This window comes from Ictidomys tridecemlineatus, chromosome 5 (assembly GCF_052094955.1).
Source record: "Ictidomys tridecemlineatus isolate mIctTri1 chromosome 5, mIctTri1.hap1, whole genome shotgun sequence".
Lineage (NCBI taxonomy): Eukaryota > Metazoa > Chordata > Mammalia > Rodentia > Sciuridae > Ictidomys > Ictidomys tridecemlineatus.
The window spans coordinates 19,912,767-19,928,382 of NC_135481.1; the positions used below are offsets into that span (position 1 = coordinate 19,912,767).

Here is a 15,616-nt window from a genome sequence, read left to right on the forward strand (position 1 = left end):
TGACGCATCATTTTTCTCTATGTAGGACCAAGTTCACCTCCTTTTGAAATTGATCATTCAGACGTTTGGGTTTGCTGCCACCACAAGTAGAATTGTGAATAATTATAGCTTCCAATTATTGAGTGATTATTCAGTGCCAAGTGCTAGACATCCATAGGTATTGTCTCATTTAACCTCTCTAACCACAAATGAAGTAAGTACTCCTGTTGTCTCATTTTATGGTTGAGGAAACTGAAACTTACAGAGGTTGAGTGTTATTCATGGTCGTGGGGTAATAAATGGAAAATTAAACTTCAGGCAGTCTGATTTCAAGGTTCATGCTATTAACCTTATACTAATTAAAGATTCTTTTCCCATCCCAGAAAGAGGAGGGGGGTGTCAAAGAATAGCTGACTTTCAACAGACCTACAGTTTTGTTGGTGTGTGTGTGTGTGTGTGTGTGTGTGTGTGTGTGTGTGTGTGTGTAAGTGTGCTTCTACATGAAGCGAGAGCAATCTGGAGGTATTGGGTGATCAGGTGAGATGCTGACTGGAATTCAGCCTGCCTGTTTCTGCCTCGGTTGACAGCAGCTTGCTATCTTGAACAACCCACTTAGCCTCTATGATTCTCAGCTTCCTCTTCTATAAAACAGGGGTAAAACAAAACAAAAAACAAAAAACCCTAGGTCCCAGTTAACATTAAATGAGACCAAAGGAAAGTGTCCAGAGGAGTACCTAGTCAAAGTAGGCCGTGGAAAAATGAGTGTTCTGGGCTGGGGCTGTAGCTCAGTGGTGAGTGCTTGCCAAGCATGCCCAATGCCCTGAGTTAAATCCCCAACACTGGAAAAGAAGTTCCTCTCACACATTTCCTGGTGCAGGAAGGTGTTCTCCTAAAATAGGACTTGGAAAAAGAGGTGTCAGTGAATAGCACTAATGTGTTTCCTTGGTGCATGCGCAAAGGTGCAGGAGCCACTTGGAACTTTTCCGTTAGAAACTGGTGGGTTGTTCGGAGTGCCCTTACTCCCCACACCACTCCTCGACTTCCCCAGCCCCTTAGAGCTGTAGGTACAGGTCTGCTTCCTATACACCTCCTGCTCCTACCTTCCCTACTCCCCAGCCTCCACAAAGTTCTCATCTCGGGTGTGGGGGAACCTCAGTTGGTAGCAGTTTTCTGAGAAGGCGTCTGAACCGAGGAGTTGGTCTACCTTTGCTGTGAAATCTCCTCCCGTGAGGAAACCAAGATTCTAAATACATAGAGGTGCACACACTTGCTGCCTCCCCATGCACTCCCTGACTCCTGCCCAGCAGGTGAGAAAGGGTAGTAGATTCCGAGTGTTTCCCAGCCTCTCCTGAGGAGCTTCTGGTTGAATGCTCAGCTCTGGGCAAGTGTCCAGGGCCTGCAATCTGAGGCTAAAAGTTGCAGCAGAAGGCCCCAAGATCCCAAGTCGTACTTGGAGATCCTGAAGGCTGTCCTAGGAGTCATGAAGGTTCCCACAGAAACTCCATTTGGTGCAGATGTAATCACAAGATGTTTTAAAAGCTCCTCTGGAGAAAATATGGAGAATAAATTACCAGGATGGAATAGTTAATATTGTGTTGTTATTGATCAACAAATTTCAAGGGACACCCCCCCAACACACACACACACACACACACACACACACACACACACACAGTTGTTTTATCCTATATGTTAGAAAAATTTCCTTCAGGATTTGGTTATGATTAGTATAACTGGTATAAAATGTTCTACGATTTAAAGGAAATGACACATTTCATGAATTTTCTAAGTTGAACTAAATCATACTTAGACCCCACCTACCAGGAGCTCAAAAATTCAATTGCAGCCACTTTTCAGGGAATTTCTCATTCTTTCCATGAAGATTTCTGGGATCTCAGAATCCCAGAAACCTGGAGAAGGGTGTCAGGTCCATGACGGTCCCTGCCAGCTGCTCATTGTCCAAAAGCATGTGAACTAGTTAAAAGTTGTGGCTGTTGCTCACACCTGTCCTCTCCAAGTGCAAGTGTTCCACGCACAGATGCTTCCCCCACCCAAGGGGAAATCATTCCCCAAGTTCTTGTCACCTCCAAGGTGCCATCTGGGAAGCCCCATACTCAAGGGTCCTACCAACCCTTGAATGACCCCCGGGCCCTGGGTGTTCTCCACGGCTCTGTCCAACTCTAACAATGGATGTTGGGTCTCCAGACCCTTAGAAAATCAAAGAAGGGCCTCTAACTTTGCTCTGGGGTAAGAGAAGCCCAACCCTCCAAGACACAAAGGCCACTGGAGAGGAAGAGGGGAAATACTTCACATTCTTTTCCCGTGAGCCCACAGAAAAAAACAGACATGGTTAATTTCTCAATCATGGTAGTCTGTCACTTAGTCAATAATTATCTGATTTACTTAGTAATTTATGCTCTCTGAGGAATAGATGGAGCTGTGGTCTCAAAACCCAGCACAACAAAACACAACACAACCCCTTCTTTGAATAATGTTTATAAAATCTCTCGGCTTCTATAATTTTTTAGTCTCTTTAGGATACTTTGGACACGGCTGGGTTTAAACCCACACAGAAACCAGTGAGTGGCTTGTCTCATTATTACTTCTCATGGAAGAGTCTCCCCTGTCCCCATTTGGGGACTGGTGATTTAGAGATAAGATGTGACCCTGTAATTCAGGAGAATGCTAGCTAGCCCCAATTCACACAAAAGATAGCAAAAATACGTTCAAATACATGCCATGACAATACCACACAAGTTGGTGGAGGTATGGTTGGAAGGAATGGTTGTGGAGTTAAATAAATCAGACTGAATTTGGGTTCCATCACTTTTCAGCTGTGTGATTTCAGGCAAATTACTTCACTTCTCTCATCCTCTATTTCTGTGTTTTTCAAATGATGAATAAAGTGCTTTGTGGGATTATGTCAAGTTAAATGATAGGCAGCCAAATGGTAGTATAAATTCACCCTGTGTGAAATATCCTCTACTTCAAACGTATATCAATGATATAGAATATAGAAATAAAAAATTAAAATGGCATAACTGCATTCAAAAGACAGTATCAGCATCTGCATAGACAAGGCTGAGATGTGGTCTATGCATCTCCTGGGGCTCATAGTGGAGGGAGCCCTGTTTACCCATTGTGGTGATCAGCTGTTTTTTTCTCCCCAGCCCCTCCCCACTCCTATTCCTTGAATCGTTTCCTAAAATAAACCAGCTGCCCACAAGCCCTTATCTCAGAGTCTGCTTTTCTGAAGCAGTCTGGGCTAAGACATCTGGAAAGGAGAGAAAAATGAAGCAGTGAGGTGGTAAAGAGAAAACAAAAGATGGCAAAAATAAGTTAAAATATCTGCCATGACAATAAATGTAAACAGATGACTAATTAAAAGGCAGGCTATCAGATTGGATAAAATGAATGAACAAAGTTTGCAAGAGATGTCCCTAAAGAGAAAACACAAAAGCGATTGTATATAAAAAGCAAGAAAAATATACATATATATATATATATATATTGTTCCAATGTTAACCAAAAAGAAACATATTGCTGGGGGTTGAATTGTGTCCTCCAAAAGGACAGGTTGAAGTCCTAACCCCCAGTACCCCACAAGTTAACCTATTAGGAAACAGTCATTGCAGATGTCATTAGCTAAGGTGAGGTCATAGAGAATAGGGAGAGCTTTTAATTCCATGTGACTCATGTCCTTATCAGGAGACAAAAGGCACACAGATGCATAGGAAGATGGCCGAGTTTTGGGGGAGGCAGGGACACGGCAGTTGAGCTGCTGGACACTGGGAGAGACAAGGAAGGCACCTCACCTGGAGTGTATGGACCGAGCATGGGTCTGCCAACATACTGATTTCAGAGCCCAGGATTTAATGCAGAAACCACCATGTTCAGAAAAATTTCAGGGTTCTAATCTCACTGAATTTAGAATTGTGAGAGAATAAATTTCTGTTGGATAAAGCCACCCAGTTTGTGATAATTTGTTGTGGTGGTCCTAGGAAAGTAACGTGCATGTCTAGCAACATTTATATTAGAGCAAATAAAATTAAAGCCCAAAGCATTATTAGAAAGAATCAAGGATAATGCAAAATTATAAAAACAATATCCCCTAAAAAAGATAAAACAATTGTTACTTTGTATGTGCCTAACATGATCAAAGAGAAGTTGGATATTTTATATCACAGTTGCACTTATGAATATTCCTTTATCAGGAACTGATAAATCAAGCAGACAAAAAAAAAAAAGAGTCAAGATATGTAAGATAGGAAGAGTTAATTTAGTAACCTGATCCAATATAGTCACATGGCAGCCTGCACCAAATAGAGAATCTGTATTGTTTTCAAGCACATGTTGATCATTTTAGCAAAAAGAAAGGCTCAACAAATGTCAAATAATTTAGAGCATAAAATTGTATTTTATATGAAAATGCTATTGTTAGAAATAAACATGCCCCTAGATATATTGTAGGTTAAATAGAAATTCAGTTTTAGAAGAATTCATTTATTTGACCGATTAAATCATGCAAAGAAAAAATATGCACTGCATGAAAAGAATTAAACTCATATTATAGCAGTGATCAAGAATAATAAATTGCAGAATAGAGCCCAGGATTTAATGCAAAAACTACCATGTTCAGAAAAGTTTCAGGGTTCTAATAACACTGAATTCAGTGTTCAAAGTGCTTCTTTAGAATCCTCCACTGATTCCAAGTCTTTTTCAGTTTCTATTATCTGTTGAAGATCACAATATGCAGCATCTAACCTGTGACAGCAATCTGGGGTCATCATCCGGGACTCTTGCAGGATCTCTGCCTACATTTTAAGGTCATCATTTTTGCCACATTCAGCTTTCTTTTTTTTTTTTAATCTTCTCTTCCAGTTGTTTTGCTTATTTTTCATATATCACTCTTTCTTTGACCAATTTTTTTTTACCGCGGGGGGTCTTGATCTTGGTCTGCTTCATGTGAGAATGTGCATGGTCCCAAGAGCCACTGGAAGGAGGGGCTGAGAACAAGAATTTTAAACAGAAATTCTTCATAAAAATCACAACTATGAAAGAACTACAAAACAAAACTTGTGGGATACAGATTCCTGGAAAAACAAGGTTGAAAGTAAATCAATTAAAATTTTAATCCTAAAGACTAAGAAAAAAGATTTAGCTAATGTATTTAAGGTCCTTTGCAGAATGCTTGTCATACAATAAAAGGAAATGCAGATGTTCCTGGACTTAAAATAGAGTTGCCTCCAAATAAGCCAAATACATTGAAAATGCATTTAGTACACCTACCTTACCAACCATCGTAGATGGCAACAGTACTGGTGACTTTCCCTTGTGAGTGTGTGGCTGACAGAGCTGTGTTCACTGCCCCACAGGCATCAAGAAAGGATTAGATTTCATATTCATTGCCTGGGAAAAGATCAAAATTCAAACTTAAAATATGGTTTCTATTGAATGAGCATCCCTTTCTTTAGTTGTCCAAATTTATGGGGTATTGTGTGATAATATGATAAATGTCCTCAGTGTGTAATGATCAAATAAGGGTAGTTAACATTTCTATCTCCTAAAACATTTTTACTATTCCTGATGAACACATAATGCTTATACATATTTATGAGATACAGAATGTTATTTTAATATACGTATACAATATGTACTGATCATTTCAGAGTAATTAATGTTTATATCTTCTTATCGATACTTTGTGTTTTGAGCCTTTGAAGTCCTCTCTTCTAGTTACTCACAAAATGTACAGTAGGCTATTGTGAACTACAGCTGCCCACTGTTCTACAGAACACTAGACTTCCTTATTTTTTTCTGTTTGGGTACCTGTTATCTAACCTCCCACTCTCTTCCCTCTTCCCATACTTTACAGCCTCCAGTAATCACTATGATACATTTTGATTGACTTGAAACATGTATGAGAGAGAACCTGTAGAGTTTGCCTTTCTGCATCTGACTTATTTCACCTCCTCTAGTTCCATTCATTTTGCTGCAAATAATAGAATATTATTCTTTTTATGGCTGAATAATATTCCATTGTGTATATTTAGACCACATTCCCTTTACCCTTTCATCTGTTGGTGGGCATCTGCACAGAGTCCAGGTCAGCTATTGTGATTAGTGAACATGCATAACTTTTACACCATTGTAAAGTTGAAAAATCCCTTCAAACCACTGTAAGTTGGGAACCATCTATAACTTAATAAACGGAAATTACAGTATTGTTATTCCACCCATGACTTTCCAGTTAAAAGAGCTTTTCTTTCCAGAACTGTTGAAACTTCATAAACAACAATGGCATACCACGACAGAAGTCTCTGTGCCTGTAATTTCAGAAATTAACTTTTTATGCAGTTTGTATAGTCCAATAATATTCCCCAAAGACAAATTCTCTGGCCCAGGTCAGTCTTCTCTGTCTCTATTAAATATAAACACATTCTTTACTCATCGAATGGATTTAGAGACTGAAAAGATTTAAATAATTAGAGAGGATCGCTTTTCCTAAAGATGCTATTGATATGCCACTAAATTAAAATTATCTTTCAGAAAAAAGGGCATGGCCTTAGATGGACTCTTAATTGCAGGGTGTTTTACAATAACTATACTTTGATTAACAAAATTCTGTTTGAAGAATATGCAAAATCCTCAAAGAAACTCAATCAATGTTATTTTTAGATTGGTAAGTCAATCACTTGACATAATTTGTTAAAAAGGCAGCCAAGAAATCATTAGCAGTATTTCCTTAGTACTATTTGACATTCCATCTGTGTTATTTAAAGTTTATATGTTCAAGTTTGTCCCCAAAGTTTTTTTTTTTTGTTTAATCTTCTCATTTGAAAAAAGAAAGCTAACATGAGTAGTTTTCAAGGCTGCTTTCTCAGACAAATATATTATCTGTAAGAGGAAAGAACGTGACAAAGGATCCCTCACCCAACACTCCTGGAAGCAAGCCCACACATGCAGAAGGCCACAGCTTACTCTTAAACCTGCTGTAGTTGGTGCCTCTTTAGACGGGGGTGCTCTTGGTGTCTGGAGTCTGAGCACACTGGGGACATGAGGTCGCAAGGGGCTGTTGCCCTCACTAACCTGAGAACAGTTAACTGCGTGGTTCTTTCTAAGAGACTGGGCAGCTCCCAGGCACGGTTCTTGGGAGGGATTGGTTTTGTCATCAAAGTCCAGACTCTGTGTAGTACCTTGTCCTTGCCATTTATCACCCCAACATTCCTTGGAGTAAGAAGAGGATATTCTGTTTACACAAGTAATGAAATTATACAGTCCAGATGAATGACAGAAAAGTAAATCTGTCCTTTGAGCTCTTGCTCACTGATCAAGGAGGAAGACTTATGGGAGGGGGGTACTTGGTTCCCAGGGCCCTCACCTCCTTCTTCTGTCCGCTGTTTCTGAGAAAACCTGCATCTCCCTGGGATAAATGAACACAACCCATCCTGACTCTCCCTGCTCCCAGGTACCTATGACACCCACCACAACTTCTTATATTTCGTGGGACGAACATACACACAACATTGACTGTCTGTCCATACCCTATATTTCTCGAGTGTCTACTAGAGGTTCGGTACTGTGCTTGTCACCAGGGAAACCATGATGAATGAGGCAGGTACCAATAAGTGCTGCAAGCCAAGATCAGGCCTGCCCAATCATAGAAAGACACACATTCCTGTGAGGAATGCAGCCCTGGTAAAAAGCTCAGAATATAATGATCTGTCTAGTGTCCCCTCTGGACACAGCAGAACTGATTTCATCTGGCAGTGGCTTCAAAAGACCAAGCCCAGAAAAGCAAAGGCCTTCTGCTAAAAGCACGGCTCTAAAAGGTATACGATGCCACAGGGAAAATGTGCTTTCTCTCCTCACTCAGGAGGTCCCTAGGCATCCAGGAAGGCCAGGAGGGGGGCGCCCAGAAGTGGCTCTCCTCTGAAGCCCTGAGACAGTCAGCCTTTGGCAAAGGCTCCATCCAGCCTCTAGGAACAATCTCCCCAACCCCCGGCCCTTTCCAGCTGCCAGCTCTGTCTGAACTGTAGATAAAGCAGCCAGGGGTAACCGTAATGAAAGAGTATAGAATATCCAAGATCGTTTCCAATTAGTCACTGTTTAAAGCAGTTCCACAGATTTTTTCCAGGGCTGCATTGGGTGATGATCACTTTTAGCTTCAAGTGACCAGAGCACATTCTCTCAGGTCCCTGGCAGGAATGCAAACGTCTTCCCTTAGGGTAATTCAGAACCCTTACTCTCCCCTGCTAGTTCTGCTGATTAAAAATAATAATAATAATAAATAAATAAAAATCATACAACATTAGATCTGGGGGCACTGAACATGACAACAGTCTTTTATGAGGTCTACTTAAAAAAAAAACAAAACTGTCTTATAAACCCACCTGTCTGTTGAAGCAAGCTCTTCCTGGTGAAATGCTTGTCTTGCATCCTGCTGCCCCACGCAGAGGTTCACATAGAGATTAGTAAGGTGGCAAGACAATCTCTGTTTGTTTCCAGGGAAGGAAGGTTGGTTCAGTGGAATTCATAAGCTGATCCTGAGGAAATCAGGTTGGCCGGATGGAGAACTGCCCTGATGAGCAGGAGGAGACAGCTTGGGTTAGAACTCATTTGTATTAATGTTGAAACTGTATCGCACACTCCCCTTCCCTCAGTAGCTCCTACAATTCTGACACAGAGAAATGGAATACCTCAGAGTTTCTGAAAGCCTCTGGCTGGGCCTCCACACGCTGTAGATCAAGAGCCTTTCCACAGATGCTCTGAACCCAAGAGGAGGAATTCTGGACAAGTAAGTACAATGGCTTCAAGCTCTGTGCTTCCTCAGGTCTCTGTCCTTGTTGTTACCAACTTGTAAGACACCACACTTTCCTCTCCCCATTTGGCCATCACATGATCATTCTCAAGGACGAGAGAATGTTCTGAAAGATCATCTGGGGATCCATAGTGTTGGGTGAGGCAGGATAGATTAGGGACCCTGGTCCCAGGCCCCACCCACCTCGATTAGCAGAGCTGATGTGAGCCTAAGGATGTCTCTTTCTTCCTGCCTGACTGGGTTATTGGAGGAGCTAACTTCCATTAAGTATAAACAGCAAGATCCTAAGAAAAGAAAGCTCCTATTAAGACCCCATACAGGATTGGGGTTGTGGCTCAGTGGTAGAGCACTTGCCTGGCATGTGTGTGGCACTGGGTTCAGTCCTCAGCAACACATAAAAATGAATAAATGAAATAAAGGTGCTGTGTCCATCTATAATTCAAAAAAAAAAAAGACCCCATATGTATTACTTGCATCTCATGCATCTAATGTAAAATCTGAGAACAAGCATTTGGCACCTACACAATAAGCATTATGGGCAAGGCACAGGAATCTGTCAATCACTCCTTGTTTAGCATAAACCTCTTCTGGCACAAAGCCCACCAGAGGTGAAAAGGAACTCAGAAGTTCATATAAATCCAGATCCCCTCTCAGTCCATGAGCAGACACCTTTGTACTGTCTCCACTGCACCCTTGCTGTGGATCTTCCTCCATTAAACTCTCTTAAATTCTTTTTTTGTGTGTGTGTTGGTGAATTCTTCTCATTATCAGCACACCAGCCATCACCCAGGCACCCATGGTCTATTCATCCCTCTTGCTCACTAGGCCTGTGGCATGTAGAACTATCATGATTCAGTCTTCTGGTCTCCAATTTTTTTTTAGGAACTTAAGAGTTTAGCAAAATGTTTTCACATAATTAGAATCAATGAGAAGCATAACAGAATCTCCAGAAATTTCTTTAGTAAACCCTTCAATGGGGAGCTCACAAAAAAGGCACGGAAGCTGGTCTAGGTTCAGCTATCGAAACTGTGTTGGGCAATGCTTCATTCATTTGTTCAATTCACAAACACTGTGTGTGTGTGTGTGTGTGTGTGTGTGTCTATGCATGTGTACGCACTAACACTGTACTGGGTGATGCAGATACGAGGCTGAACAAGGTGGATACCGTTCCTGCTCTCAGAGGGCTTACAGTCTTGCTGGAGAGGAAAATATTAACTGAATAATCACAAAAAGTCCAATTAAAAATTGTGATGAAAAAGTGCAGAGCCGCTAACCTGTGCAATCTGTTTTTCATTAGAATCCTTAGGAAAGTTTTTCCAGGCACATCTGGAAAAGGAGAGAGAAGGACTGTCAGTGAGGTTTATTTAATAAGCTCTTCTCTCCCCTCTCATGTTTGTCAGCTTTTCCCTCTATAGGTCAAGCGGGTCCAGCTTTTCTGATCCCTCTATTATGTTAGGGCGACCTAACTTAACCTGAGGGTAGGGTTGGATCAGGGAGGGCTTCCTGGAGGAAGCAACATTTAAACCAAGACCTGAGACATCCAGGAAAGGTGACATGCCTTGGGAAATGGTGTGATCTACTATACCCTGTGGTAGATAGGTATCCAATTCAGTCCCATCTCTGGCTCTCCCTGTATGTGAAACTTTGTGTAAGGTACCTACTCTCTGGGTTCAGGGTTATTTTGTTGTTGTTGTTTATTTTTATTATTCCTATGTGTGAAGTGAAGATATGCTACTGCCAGCAAAGGTTGTGGTGCTCATCTGAAAGCAATGGCTGAGCTAAGGCATTGCCCTGGAAACTATAAATCTGCACAATAAATACAAGGGATCCTTATCATTCCCCTTGAGCTCCACTGCATCTGTGTAAGTGAGATTGTCAAGGGGAGAACTTCATTTGACATTTAGAAAAATGAAGGTGAAGGGGTTTTCCTTATTTGGATCCTCTACTTTATTTGCAATATACCCAGATTATGTGCAGACACACGAGGGAGGACAGAGGGATTGGGAAAGCTGGTCCCAGATGACCTGCAGAGGGGCAAGCCAACAGACGTGAGGGAGAAGGGGCTTATTAAACAAACCTTACTGACAGTCTTTCTCCTTTCTTTTCCAGATGCTTCTCAAAGGCTTTGCCAAGAATTCTAATGAGAAACAGACTCTCTCTTACTCTGTCCTTCACCTGCAGGGATACTGCTGTCCATTTCTGCTGAGAGTCCAAGAGGGGTTTGTTTTAAATTCTCCCCTGTAGGAATCTGGGCTTTGAATGTGAGAGAAAACATTTCAGATTTTCCTTCCTTTATTCTCCAGCCAAAAATCATGGGGTTAAGATATGAAAGGGAGGAAAACACAGGGCCATTTGCAGAGTGCTGGGGGCGACTCGCCCACCGGAAGCCCTAGGAGTTAATTAGCAAAGCTCTTAAATTGAAAGAAAGCAGGGGATCCCAATGCGCAGTGAGAAACGTTTACTCTGTCCTGTGAAGATTCGAGTCTGTGGTCCCCAGCCACCCACCCACAGACTGCAGCGTGGGTCAATGAATCTATTGTGAAGTGAAGGAAGCCAAGCCAAGACCTTGCCCGGAGAAATGTGCAAGTGGGTTTTGCCTCTTTCACCTGAAACAGAAGTGATTAAAGAAATTTTGCCAACTTCTACCATCTTGGATCAGGAAGTGTCATGAATTTTCAGTTGTGCAAGTTTCTAAAGCAAACGTGGTATCTGCTCTTCCCTGGCCAGAAATCCAGTCCTGCCTTGCTTCTCCACAGCTTGCCATTGTCTTCCTGGGGCCTGTTTCTAGTCCATCAGTTTCTTTGCCTCACCCCCCACAGTCTTGGCCCTACTCAGCCTACAGGGCTAGGTTGGGAGGATGCTCCACAGGACTGCCCCCAGCAACCCAGCAAGGACCCTCGGCTCCCTCTTGCTGAATTAACATGGAACAGTGGGAAGGTCACCCTTTTCTATATCCCATATCATCCTCTCAAACAAACAAACAAACAAAAAGCATTCTGAGTTGCCTCAGTGGGTGGTGGGAAGACCCAGTTCTTTACTCCCCTTTGGCTCTGCCATCCCGGCATTCCCGGCAGCAGACTCCTTTCCAGAGTGATTTGCCCTTTGCACCCATTTGTGTCAACAGCCAAGTTTGCCAAGACAAACTCTACCTGGGAGGAAGGAACTCCCTGAAAGGCCAGTGCTCAAATAGTGTGTCACCTGCCAAATACATGCTCAAAGGCTCAAACTTAAGTGGAAAATTTCTCCTGTTATAAAGTTATATTAAAAAGAAAAAAAAAAAGAACTGGAAGTGAAACGGGACCTGTGTGTGTGTGTGTGTGTGTGTGTGTGTGTGTGTGTGCACGCATGCGCGTGCACGTGCTGGGTATTGAACTCAGGGCCTTATACATGATAGGCAAGCACTCTAGCACCGAATCACACCCTCAGCCTGCAAAAGTGGATTTTTCATGGGTTCAAAAGTAAGAAACCAAACATCTCATCAAAATGTTAGGCTGTCTCTCCTTCTGGAGATGGCCACCATTCTTCCTTGAGTGTATCTCTGCTTTCCTAAATACACCTTTGTGTGTCTCGGACTGGCATGTGCTGAAATTCTTTTCCCTAACAAAAGCCAGACAATGCTTGTCCTGAGATGAGTTTCCCATTTCTGGGAACTCTTAGAACCTCCAGTGACCTCTCTTCTGGAGACCCAGATAGGACGGCTTACTGAGGCACTGACTTTGAAAGGTCCTTTCTCTGGGAACTTCTCAGACTTTCAGTGACAGAATTTAGACATACTCAGTACTTTGAACTGAAGAAGCAGGATCAGACCCGAGACAACTCTGACTCTCACACCCATTTCTCACCCTCTGGACTCTTGTGATGCGAAAGGAGGGTCTTTCTCTGAGTTTCCCTAACTACTTAAAGGCTAGATCCCCCAGAAGATACTCAGTTGTGAATTATTTTCCCAGACATCTAATTACCAAAGGGAGATGATTTATATCACAGGAAGGAAGACTAGAGTTGACGCCACACCCAGAGCCTAGATGTATTTTGTTCTCTGGGTCCATTCAGCTCCCCTAGAAATCATGTACTCTCTCTAAATTGCCTATGTCTCCCCTGACCCCTTTAACTTTCCTGTCTCCTATGAAGAAGGTATATAAACTTCTAAATCTCTGGGATTAATGCATACTCACTCTCCTGTGATTGTCCCCTCCCACTACAGGTAATAAATTTGTATGTCTTTTCTCTAGGGTTCCAACCCAGACTTAGTCATGCTAGGCAAGTGCTCTACCACTGAGCTATACCCCCAGCCATAACCCTAGCACCAGGAAAACAAAGAATAACAAAAATAAATAAATAAATGAAAATACTCATTTGACCAAAAAAAATAGTCTATAATAAAATATTCCAAAAAAAAATATTCCAAAATGTATTATGGCTGTTGAAGTATCATGGGGATAAGAAGGAGCTTGGGAGCCAGACCACCTGCCTCCATGGGAGTTCTGTGCAAATCATTAAATGTCCTTAAGCTTCAGTGTTCTTATCTGAAAATAAAAATACTGGCTTCCCCTCTCCCCCCAGAGCTGTTGTAAGGACTAAATGGGGTGATGTATGGGAAAGTTCTATCATGGTACTAGTCATGCAAAAATTTTCCTTAGTCTTACCTTGGGCTACTGTTCTGCATTTTCTGATTTTTTCATGATGGAACTCCTTTTGGGGGGGGCCAAGGTATACTAGGGATTGAACTCAGGGGCACTTGACCACTGAACAACATCCCTGGCCCTATTTTGTATTTTATTTAGAGACAGGGTCTCACTGGGTTGCTTAGGGCCTCACTTTTTTCTGAGGCTGGCTTTGAACTCGCCATCTCCCTGCCTCAGTCTCCTGAGCTGGTGGGATTACAGGTGTCTGCCATCATGCCCAGCCAATTTTACTCTTCTAATTAGAAAAACAAAGGTTAAAATAATTACACAACTGGTTTGACCCATGTAATAGCAAATTTTCAAACAAGGTGATATTATCTATATTATATCTCATATTTGAAGTAGGATACTTTCTACAGGCATCTTAAAGCTTTAGTAATAACTAATCTAAAAATGCAATCATTTTATCTGCTAAGGATTCAGCCTCAGACCTCAAAATGCTCTTTTTGGAGAGAAGGTTCCACATCTAGACCACTCCAGGAGTACATTGCAGGGATGCTCTCGCCTCCCATAGTGCAGCAAGGAATGCTGCTTTCTGCTACTCCAGCAGGCCAAATCCGTCTGAGGAATCAGAGCCCACCATATCCTCTGAAATGGCAATTTTCCTCTCTTCAAACTTTTTCATTAGCATCCCTTTGTAACCCATTAAGCCCTTAACAGTGTCTTTGAGGAATCCCACCTGTTTTCCATCAGGATTTCAACTGTAAGCCAGCACAAACATGTGTGATAAGTTGATGCTAAAATACCATGACACACTCCTTGGATTTACTAGCATTTAATAAATGAAGGAGAAAGCTTTGCCTTTTATAGCCCTGAGCCTCCCCAGCCTGAAGCAGCTGTAGCAGTTGCCGCCTGCTAAGTATTCATTACACGTTTCTTCCAAATGCAGGGAGCAGGCACCACAGATCATTGTGCAATAAGGGCAGGAACAAGCACCTCAGATCATCAGGCCCACTTTATAGGGACAGAAGGTCCAGTGTTCTCAACTAAACTTCAACATCAAATGGGGAGTTTAAAAAAGACTGGCAAGTCCCAGTCCTAGCCGCAGCCTGAGATTCACTTTCAGCTGGCTTGAGGGAACCCAGGTAGCCAATAATTTTTCATAGCTTCTACAAGGGCCATTCATGCATATAGACAAGCTTGATATCAGCTAAAAATGATTGAGACCAAAAGCAGAATAGTATAGTGAGAAGAACATGGGCTTTGGACATAGTAAGCCATGGATGTGAATTCACCATTTGAAAAAGACATCTGTGGTGTCTGAGACAAATCTGCCAAGTTCTTTGGACCTCAGTTGCTTCAATTCAAAAATAAGGTTAATGATATTATTTCACAAGGCTGGTTTAAGGAGCAAATGAAATAATGTATGTAAATGACAGAGTACTGGGGCTTCACACAGCAGGTGGTCAAATAGGTATTAAGTATTGTTATTAATGTGCTGAATATCAACAGCTGTTTTCTCAGAATTGAGGTTCCATAGGAGGTAGTGACACATACCTATAATCTCAGCTACTCAGGAGGCTAAAGAAGGAGGATGGCAAGTTGGAGGCCTGGGCAAGTGAGTGAGACCCTGTCTCAGAGTAAAAATGAAGACTGGGATGTAGCTCAGTGGTAGAGTGCTTGCCTAGCATACACAGGCCCTGAGTTCAATCCCTAGAACCCCTCAAAAACCAAAACAAAAGCAAACTCCATAGAAGAAGATAGCAAATCTACCTTCATCTTATGGGGATGATGGAAACTTTCTTCAAATTAACGTGTCTATCACAAAATGATTCAACATTGCTCTGGAGATTCCAGGCAATGCAATTGAGCAAGAGGAAATAAAATGCATAGATTACAAAGTAAACCCAAAATTGTCTCTGTTTGCAAATTACAAGAATATCTACATGGAAAAAATCCCAATAAATGTAAAAGGATGATATTAGAACTAACCAGATGACTGAGATTGAGGGATATACGTTAATATACAAAAATGAATTGTATTTGCATATGCAAGCAATGAATGATTAGAAGTTCAAATTTAAGAAGTAATATCATTTATATCAACAAAGCAACAAGAAAACATGAAATACCTAGGTAGTATTTTTTCAAAACACTGTAAGTAGAGCTAGGGTTGTGGCTCAGTGGTAGAGTG

General features: G+C 41.8%; 1 pseudogene across 1 annotated transcript; it reads right to left on the reverse strand.

Annotated features, from left to right (window-relative positions):
- Positions 1-4,625: 4,625 nt before the first annotated feature.
- On the reverse strand, positions 4,626-8,663 carry LOC101968679 (tubulin-specific chaperone A pseudogene; annotated as a pseudogene). Its single transcript, XR_013438514.1, has 4 exons — positions 8,373-8,663; positions 7,069-7,206; positions 5,269-5,388; positions 4,626-4,985 (listed from the first exon to the last, which is right to left on the reverse strand). The product of XR_013438514.1 is annotated as a tubulin-specific chaperone A pseudogene (transcript).
- Between the last annotated feature and the right edge of the window lie 6,953 nt (positions 8,664-15,616).